At 40.4% G+C, this 9965-nt stretch overlaps 1 protein-coding gene across 6 annotated transcripts in view; it reads left to right on the top strand.

Annotated features, from left to right (window-relative positions):
• Positions 1-9965, top strand: part of RGS7 (regulator of G protein signaling 7) — a 496565-nt gene that overhangs the window by 394296 nt on the left and 92304 nt on the right. The gene's annotated exons all lie outside the window — the stretch shown is intronic.

Raw genomic sequence — 9965 nt, 5'->3', positions numbered from 1 at the left:
TTTTCAACACTTTGAGGAACCTCCATGCTGTTTTCCAGAGTGGTTGCTCCAGCTTGCATTCCCACCAACAGTGTAGGAGGGTTCCCCTTTCTCTGCATCCTCACCAGCATCTGTCATTTCCTGACTTGTTAATTTTAGCCATTCTGACTGGTGTGAGGTGGTATCTCATTGTGGTTTTGATTTGTATTTCCCTGATGCCGAGTGATGTGGAGCACTTTTGCATGTGTCTGTTGGCCATCTGGATGTCATCTTTGTAGAAATGTCTGTTCATGTCTTCTGCCCATTTCTTGATTCTCAACCAAGAATTTCTTAGACTCGTCCTGCCTTCAGTGTCTCATCTGCAAAGGAGTAAAATTAGTAACACCTGCTTGTTGCTGCGGTGGCGGCACTTGAACACCAAAACTTACATAAAATACTTGCATAGCTCCTGGTACATGGAAAGCGTTCAGTAAATATCAGGCATTGTTGTCTCATTATTATAGTACTATCCGTTGTCCATCACAGTCTAGACCAGTTTACTGTAAGCTAAGGGCAGTGAGGCTCCCCTGGGCTCATCCACTGTGTCCTCAGGGCTCAGAAGAAGCCTGGCACACCACACGTGCTCCGTGAGCGTTTGCTGAATGAAGGAACAAGGCATCTAGTATCCTTACACTTCGTCTCACTTTTCCTTTTACTCCCCATAACAGCAGATATTCTGTTCTTCTCCAGGAACCAAAGATACTTTGGAGCCTCTGTAATTACTCCACACAGACCCCTCTCATTCCTAAGAGTCTTAAAATCTTTATAAAACCAATACCTTTCTTAGAAGGTATTTACCAGCAGAGGCTGAGCCGTTGGTGCCATGTGGCCCCCTGCAGGTAGAGGACAGTATTACAGCGAACACAGCTCCAGGCTTCTGACCCCCATCACCCTGTCTTTGGGCAGTTGGAAGCTGACTCCTTTGCCCTCTCCAAGCATTCGTCCTTTTGAATTTCTCTGGAATGTAAGCTCATTGAGAATAGGACCCTTGTCTGTTTGTTTTGTTCACAGCTGTACCCCCACCACTTAGATCAGAGCCTGGCATAGCAGGCATCTAGTAAATGTTTGTAGAATTGAATAAATAAATGAATTTTTAAAAATAGTTTTCTATCTTTTTATTCCCCTGCTGGCCCAGAAATCTGGTGCAGCTATTAACAGAAAATACTGACCACTTACTCAGTTGTATATGGAGTTTCAGTGTTGAGAGGATAAGATACAATAGGAAAAGAATGAGAAAGTAGAGTGAAGAATGAGATTAAAAATGAAAAATATAGGGGCACCTGGGTGGCTCAGTGGGTTAAAGCCTCTGCCTTCGGCTTGGGTCATGATCTCAGGGTCCTGGGATCCAGCCCCACATCGGGCTTTCTGTTCAGCGGGGAGCCTGCTTCCCCCCTCTCTCTCTGCCTGCCTCTCTGCCTACTTGTGATCTCTCTCTGTGAAATAAATAAATAAAATCTTTTAAAAAATTAAAAATAATTTAATGGCACCAAGTTGCCTGTTATGAAAAAACTAATCATATGTTTAAAATTGAAGTATACATTAACATAAAATTTGGAAAAAATTTCAAGGTCACTGGATGGTGTGTTCCAGGTATAATAACACGTACGTACCTCCTGTTCATTATTTAAAATTCTTGGCAGTGCTAATTCATGGCAGTACTGCAGAAAGAGACACTTCACAAGTGAGATACTAAAAAAATTCAGTGGCCCTCTCTGCAGTGTCCCATTTGGAAAAAAACAAACAAACAAACAAACAAAAAATGACTTTATATAAAAATCCATCCCCGGCAAGGTTTTTAAAAGAAAATTTCACTTGTAAAAGCACTCTGTAATTTTCTTTTTTTTTTCCCCAAGATTTTATTTATTTATTTATTTGAGAGAGAGAGAGAGAGAGCATGAGGATGGGGGAGGGTCAGAGGGAGAAACAGGTTCCCTGCAGAGCAGGGAGCCCAATGCAGGACTTGATCCCGGGACTCCAGGATCATGACCCGAGCCAAAGACAGTTGATTAACCAACTGAGACACCCAGGCACCCTGTAATTTTCTTTAAAGTAGAAACTTCTCTGGTGGACATAAAGGACATTATCACTAGTAATTCCCTACATTACTTTCCCTTTGGAGTTAACACAGGACTCTCCAGTGTATCAGGTTCCTACAATCCTCACCTCAGCCCTGTGGAATAGAGGCACCAAGTATTTCTATCCTCATTACACAGGTGAGCAGTTGGAGCCTCGGAAAGGTTAGGTGACTTTTCCAAAGTCACAGTTAGTGAGGGGGGCCAGAATCCCAAATCTGAAAACTCAAGGACCATTGCTCTTTCTCCTATACCCCATGGCCTCTCCTAGAATATCTGTGAATCTGTCTTTCACAGATGATGATTAGGGGATTAGGCAATAGGCATAGTATGAGTCTCATGTCCTGAGTGACTTTGCCAATAATCTCTGATAACAGTCTCATCCTTTTATAGGTTGTAATATTATTTTCTAACACACTGCCTATATCTGCCTATATCTCTTTTCCTTTTCTCTAACAAACCAAGGAAAGGGAGTGGGGGAGGATCTGAGTTCAGATATCCAAAATTATTGTTCATGACTATTTTGACCTCAATTCAGTGAATATAGATTACTCCCAGTTTGGTAAGTCCCACAGCACTTTGGCATTATCTGTTAGGTTTCATATTCCTACTGGATTATTTATTTATTTGTTTATTTGTTTGTTTATTTAAAATGGAGAGAGAGTCCATGTTCATGGAGAAGACGACTTAATATTGTCAAGATGTTAGTTCTTCTCAGGTGCCTGGGTGGCTCGCTTGGTTAAACTCCTACTGGATAATTTATTGATGTACTCTTGGAAAATGTGAACTTACTGCTTCATTTGATAAATTTAAATAAGAGAAGGAGAAATTAAGAAACCTTGACCTAGTATTATGGGAAATTTACATGAAAGCTAATATTTTTATTACAACAGTGGTTCAGAAATAGCATGAAAGTTAAATTATGGTATTTCTTATTATGCTTTGTTAAAAAATAGCTTTATTATTGGTTTAAAACCCTACTAAATGCTATAAACAACAGAGGTAATAGTGCCGCATAAGAAAGAATGGGAAGTCAGGTACTAACTACTGAGATCACCAGCAGAACTTCGGAAAGTTTTGTAGGTACCTTTGTTATCACAGATCTGTTTTATTCACTACTCTCCAACTAAGGGAATAAGACACAAATACATGCAGTTGATTCGTATTCTTTGAGGCAGGTATGTTCTATAAAGTTGCCACAAATACATAATTAGGGAGTGCTGAGCCATTGCTCCTACGGGAAGTACAGTGTTCAGTTTCTGCAAGTTTCTGGTCACAACATTTTTGCCAACTGATCAATACCTACACTTTTGTTGGATGTGTGCTTCTTTCAACAGACACGTTAGCTCATATATTTTTTGATTCATAAACATTGACCTTAACCACCAGCAGCATCCAGAGTCATTCACAAACAGAGCTTATCCAACATACATATCATCTCCGAAAAGCACATTACAGTCTTCTTGCCTCTAGAAACACTAGACAGCCCTGTGGCAGTATTCCTGGCACTCATTTTAGATATCAAAACACCAAGAAAAAACACAAAAATGCAAAAAAAAAAAAAAAGTGGCACTGAATAGACCATCAAAGAGACAACACGTTTATAGAATTAGCTGGAACAGGAAGGTAGAGCATTGCCTCGGTCCACCTCAACTGAGAAAGTGTATATCGGGCAACTCTAGCTTTACCACTCTGAAAGGCTGTGGATGATCATAAAAACACCACCAGTGTTGATTGGGGAGCTACAAATAAATTTTAGCAAGTAGGCGAATTTGCAGATACGGGATCAGCAAATAATGATGATTAGCTCTAATTTTTAAGAGAGAGAAAGAAAGTAAATTTGGGGAGAATTAAATATCTACAGCAACGTAAGGAATTACAAATTGCCCAAAACTCATGAGCCTTAGAAAAGCAATCAAACCTTTTAGGAGCCATTGATGTATTTACAAAGAAAGATAAATTAAACAGCTCTGTTTAGTTTGTCTCACAGCTTAAGTGGTTGGAGCATACAATCTGTGATATAATTTGTGGTTGAATGCACAGAGAACAGGATTCAAATAAGGTTCACAGCGACAGTAATGGTTCTTGCATTTAGGGGCAACATTCTCAGAAATTAAGAAAAATGAATGCAAGTAGGAAACAGATGCAAAGGACTTCCATCCTTCTCGGCCCTCTCTGAGAGCTAATGTGGGGTCCCGTCACTACTGCCTTTATATCTTACGTGTGATGAGTCTCTGCTGGGTGATCACAAACCCAAGAACCCTCCGACTTGCCTAGTTATTTTTTGTATGGCTCTCAAAGAGGATTTAGGCTCTCAGGATTTCACTCTTACTGCCAATTCAATAAACATAACAATACCTTTTTTTCTGGGATAGTAGATTTAAGGCTCTGGATAAGGTAATAGTGTAAGCACATTCATATGCAGCTGTCTGCATGGAGGAATCATCAGAGGACACTTCCTTTTCCTTTAGGAGACAGAAGTCCACAGCTGTGATTCTTTCCATACTCACAGTTGGTGGGCTATTATTCCATTGCTATCCCAAAGGAATTCTTCTGGAGACTAAACCTTCAAGGCAGGTATTTGAAGATTTTTGTGGTCCAGGCATTCAGTTAGCATAGTAGATCTCTCTTATCTTGATTAATCTTCTTTAGTCAAGGTATTTGATCTTATACAATAGGGAGTTCCTCCTACTACTTATAGTAATGTGATCTTTGTTAACATATATCAGAAAATTTGGGGCGCCTGGGTGGTTCAGTGTATTATGCGTCTACCTTTAGCTCAGGTTGTGATTCCCAGGGTCCTGGGAGGGAGCCTCTTGTCAGGTTCCCTGCTCAGTGGGGAGTCTGCTTCTCCCTCTGCCCTTACCCCTACTTCCCTGACTTGTGCTCTCTTTCATGCACACACTCTGTCTCAAATAAACAAAATCTAAAAAACATCAGAAAATTGAATAATTTTAAAATCATTTTTACCATATGTTCTCTAGTTAATTTTCTATTAAGATTTAATTTCTCTTTCAGGTAATTAATGTTGGAGTTGCTGTTGAGTTATAAATTGAAAAAAATAAAATTCCTTAAAGTACTGTTATTCCTTAACTTCCATTCCTACAAATGCATTTCTAGTGGTTGAGTCATTAAATGAGTATTAGATTTTATAGGACTGTATTAACATTAAATTTAAAATACCTTCAAAGAATTAGTTTGGAAATTCTGTTCTTGAAGAAGATAAGAAAGGAAAGAAGATCCCATTCCTTTAGAGTGAAATTAAGGATAATGTTTTTAAGTTTTTTGTTATTAAAAATCCAAAAACCATTGAGGTCTTAAGGGTATGTTCCTTCAGCATAGATAGAATCACAAAACATATTCCGCATCCATCCATTGGGATGGATGTAACAAGCAAGAACTAACTTGCACACCATACTTCCTGGAAATTTTCCAAAATTGCTCCCATGCCCCTGCATGGATTAAGAAGAAAAGAAAGCAAAACTAGGATAGAAAGAATTGTTAGGGCAGTGTAGAAATTGGAGCGTGGTACCACATACCACTTACTCAAAAGATGTATTCTGGAATCAATAAAATTTAGCCAAATGAAAGGAAGATGGCGATACCAGACTTAACAATTTTTCTTCTCAAGAAATTAGGGCCGCTTTACAGAACTGGATGAAGTCCTGACCATCGCCATGAATGATTCATTGACCCATGTGGGCTAGAGATAAGAGTAAGTCTTAGGAAGGCTTGCCCCATCTTGGATTAAGGTTTCTTAGGCTTGAACACAGCACTCAGAGAGAGAGTCCTATGCCTTGTCTGATGTTTTGTCTCTGACCCAGATTTCATAAAGCATCTTAGGCTCTCAGACATTCCGGGAACAAGCCTAAGGGTAAAGGGGAGGCACAGGGGAAGCAATGCAGTGTCCCTGCCGGACCGTTACGCCGACGGCCAACAGTTACAACAGCAGAGCCCGGATTCTCTCGGTCAGCTTCACCCATGTAGTGGCCTCAGTCCAAAATGAGTGAGCAATGCCGAGGGAACCCAGAAATAAGAAGTGTGGCCACATGGGTAATAGCTCTGTTTTTGTTGTTGTTGTTGTTTTTTTAATCTGAGCTGTGATAGAATAATCTTAATAATTAAGCTATAGAAAAATGCCTGGGTGGATCTCAGTAATGTCATGTTCAGCAAGAAGAGCAGGTTGCAGAAAATGTCCTGTGAATGCTATATGTATATATAAATATATAATTTAAATAACATATAATTTAAAACTAAATCAGTGTTTGCTGAAGTATGCTCAATATTGCCTATAACATTTATTAAACTTCTCCTCAAAAACACGGGAAAGTGTATTTCCTGCATGTACTTATACCTGACATCAGTGTCTAACTCTAATGTATAAATAGGCTTTCAGTGTAATAAGAAAAAGCCAAATCCTCAAAGAGGAAAAATGAATATCTAATTTGCAGAAGAAAAAAGACTCTCAAGTCATCAGGAAACATTTAGTCCGGTCTTTATTCAACAAATACATCTTCAGCATCTTCTGTGTCCAAGTGTGTTCTAGGCAAGGGGACACACGGGCAAACGACACAGCAAGAATGTCCGGCCTCATGGAGCTGGCGTCCAGCGAGGTGGCAGGGGGAGAAAGTGAGCTCATCGGCTGCCCCATAAACGGATACGGGGGTGGTATGTTAGGAGGTAGAAGGTTGTGTAGACGAGTCTAGTGGGAAGGGGCCGTGGGCGTAGGGGTGGGGGGAGGTGTGGCTGAGAGCATGGGTCTGAAGGGGATGTGGCCACCGTTAGAGAGCAGTTGGGAAGCAAGGTCCAAGGACAATGACCTGGCAAACAAGGCCTTTGGCCTTTACCGGAAGTGAGCTGAGATAGGAAGTAGTTGAAAAATGGGAAGTTTGAATATAATGAAATCTGATTTAAGTCTTAACAGAGTAACCCTGATTGCTTTGCTGAAAATGTACTCTCCAGAGTTTAAGCAAGGCACACTCATGCTGAACTCTATGGAATCCGGTTACACAGGTCAGAAGGCTTGAAAGGTGCACAGCCCCTCACTGGGCAATGACACTTTGGGAAATTGTCAAATACCTGAAAAATAAACCTACAGCCATACATACGTGTTTGCAGAAGTACTAGTAAATTATTACAGGACAAAGAATATATTCCAAGTGTCTAACAGTAAGCACTCATCTAAATCAATAATGAATGGATTATCATGAGATAATTTTTCAGGATGTCACAGAACAACACTTACTGATATGAAGTTAGCCAAATGCAACGTTAAAGGATAAAGCTCATAAGATAGCATAGGTAGTACCGTTTTAAATAAACACATGCACATAAAGTTTGGACATAAATACAGATTCTCGTGTGTATGTTTGTAGATGTATATAGAAGGGGAAAACCCAAACTGTGTGCCAAATATGACAGAAGTGATTTTTTTCTTTAATATTTATTTTTTCTGAATCATCTGAACTTTTATAATGAGGGATAGGATTTTAAAAATGAAACTCCTTCCGCTTCAAAGTAAAACAATCTGTATGCATCATTTTTAGTGGTGATACAACATTTCCTTGAACAAGTACACATGAATCCCTTGCCCCACTGTATTCCTCTCTTCTGCATCACGAAGGCTGACATCTCTGCATTTCATGCTATTTCCTTGGGTTACATTCTCAGCAGTGCAAGCACTGGAACAATGGCCATGAATGTTTTAAGGCTTTATTACTCATTGTCGAAATCCTTTCCAGAAAGACTTCACTGGTTATGTTTGCCTACCTGCAGTGCTGTTAACTTCTCTATGGCCAGAATGAGTTGTCGTCGCTCTGTAACATATCTGCTCTTCCTGTGAGTGGAAAGTGATTTCCGTAGCAGGATGTTAAAATGGAAATCCAGCTGAAGTGTTAAGATCAAGAAGTGCTGTTCTAGACTGACACACAGACTGTCACCCTAGCTCTGTCAGCTCCCATGGAGGGCGTGATAGGGAAAGATGTTGACTTAAAGACCAATTTTGTAGCTGTGAGGACGTCAGGAGTTATTGGCCCCATCAGCGCCAAGTGGGAAGAATGAGTGGTGACGCCCCTCATCTCGAGCCCCATGACAAAGATATCAAGGGCTTTCTGAGAGCGCTTTCTGACAGAGTCATCTGCTCATGGGGACACAATGGATCATGAACTCCAGCCCTTGGAATTACAAGGGGCAAGAGACAGGCTATGTAGTTCTAGGTGGAGGAATGAAAGCGAAGCAGCTGTGTTTTGTAGTCTACTTTCAGGGCAAAGAGTGTGTGAGTGTTTCTCTCGTGTGTCATAGAAGCCGTATGTGACAGAGAATCCTGTCCTAGGGAAGAGCCTGGACAGGCAAACGCACTGCAGAGAGAGGCCGGAGGTGGAGTCAGCCCCTACAAGGGCACTGCAGGTGACAGATTCCCAGCAATGGTGGGACACAGTTTCTCCGAAGCATCCCACGAAGGACCACAAGAAACGTGATCAGCTTTAAAACTGCCAAGACCAGAGAATGGCATCACCAGGTCACCGCACTGGTATCTGTGAAGCAAGAATGAAGCAAGAACAGCCCCCTCCTCTCCTTCCTTCCTGTACTCCAGCTCTCGAAAGTCCAAAGTCTTGGTCCTCAACACTCGCTGAGGACACAGAAGAATAAGGTGGACGAAGAAGACGGTCCCGCTTCTCTCACCCACAGAAGCTGGGGGAAAGGGGAGACCTGAAGACTTTAAGCCAGGCTAGGATTTTGGGCTGTTCCTTGGGAGGGACGTTCTAGAAGTTGGGTCTCTTTGAATTACCTTGACGAGCAAGACTGTGGATGCATAAAAATGAACTCCCACTTCCGAGCAAAGGCTCTCTTGGATTCTTAGCGTCTGTAGTAATGTTAGCATCAGTCCATGGTTGGCTTTCTCCTTGGCCTTGGCCTTCGTAAAGGAAACTTTATAGAAAGAAGCTGAATACACAGCGTCGGTGTTTGCAGAGATCTCATATTTTCTGTGTAAGATATTTCATAAACTGAGAGTTGCACAGCTTAGGACAATGATGGTAATTATAAGGACACCCCCAGAACTAACCGTAGAAAATGTGATATTTGACTGTCCTCATCTAGCAGATTCATTCAGCATCCAAAATAGATAGCTTATTGTGAATTTCATGAGACTCAAATATCACATATTCTGGAAAAATTGCAAAAAGTGTCCTGGAAATCAGGACTATACCGGAGGGCTCTGAATGTCTTGATTTTGTCATAAGAGTCGCTAATAATCCCGAAAGAACTAAAGAAATGTGATTTTTCAATGGCAGTCTTCTCTCTCCCTCTGGCACCCATCCCATTTATCTATTGCCCAACTGGGCTTTCCCTGGGAGCAAGGATATGGAATCCTATGAAAAATGGAACTAAAAGGTAGTCATATTATAGTTAGATGGTAGTCCTATAATAGGACTACCTATAATAGGTACTACTATAATAGGAAGAGGTTATAGTGTCGTCTCTCGTAGTAGCAAAACAATCAATGATGGTGAAATGTAGCGAAGGAGATGCCAAGAAGCCTTCAGTTGAACAAGAATATGGAAATCATTGAGTGTGCCAATGATTCCCTGTCATACAATTCCTTTCAACACAGTGGTGTTACTTAAATATCTAGATGTTTAAGCTCGTTCGATGTGTTATTTAGAGGCTTTATTTTTTTCCCTTATTCACTACAACTAAACAGTTACCAACATTCTAAACATATCTGTTTTCTTATCCTTACCACTATGCTTGACTTTCAGTAAATATGTTACCCATTATTTATTTTTGTCAAAAAAAATATAAAGAAAAAAATATATATATATACATATATATATATACACAGAAATTTATACAGAAAATTATAACTGGAAAACA

The sequence above is a fragment of the Mustela nigripes genome, chromosome 10 (genome assembly GCF_022355385.1).
Source record: "Mustela nigripes isolate SB6536 chromosome 10, MUSNIG.SB6536, whole genome shotgun sequence".
Lineage (NCBI taxonomy): Eukaryota > Metazoa > Chordata > Mammalia > Carnivora > Mustelidae > Mustela > Mustela nigripes.
This window is presented reverse-complemented; position numbering and strand designations above follow the sequence as displayed.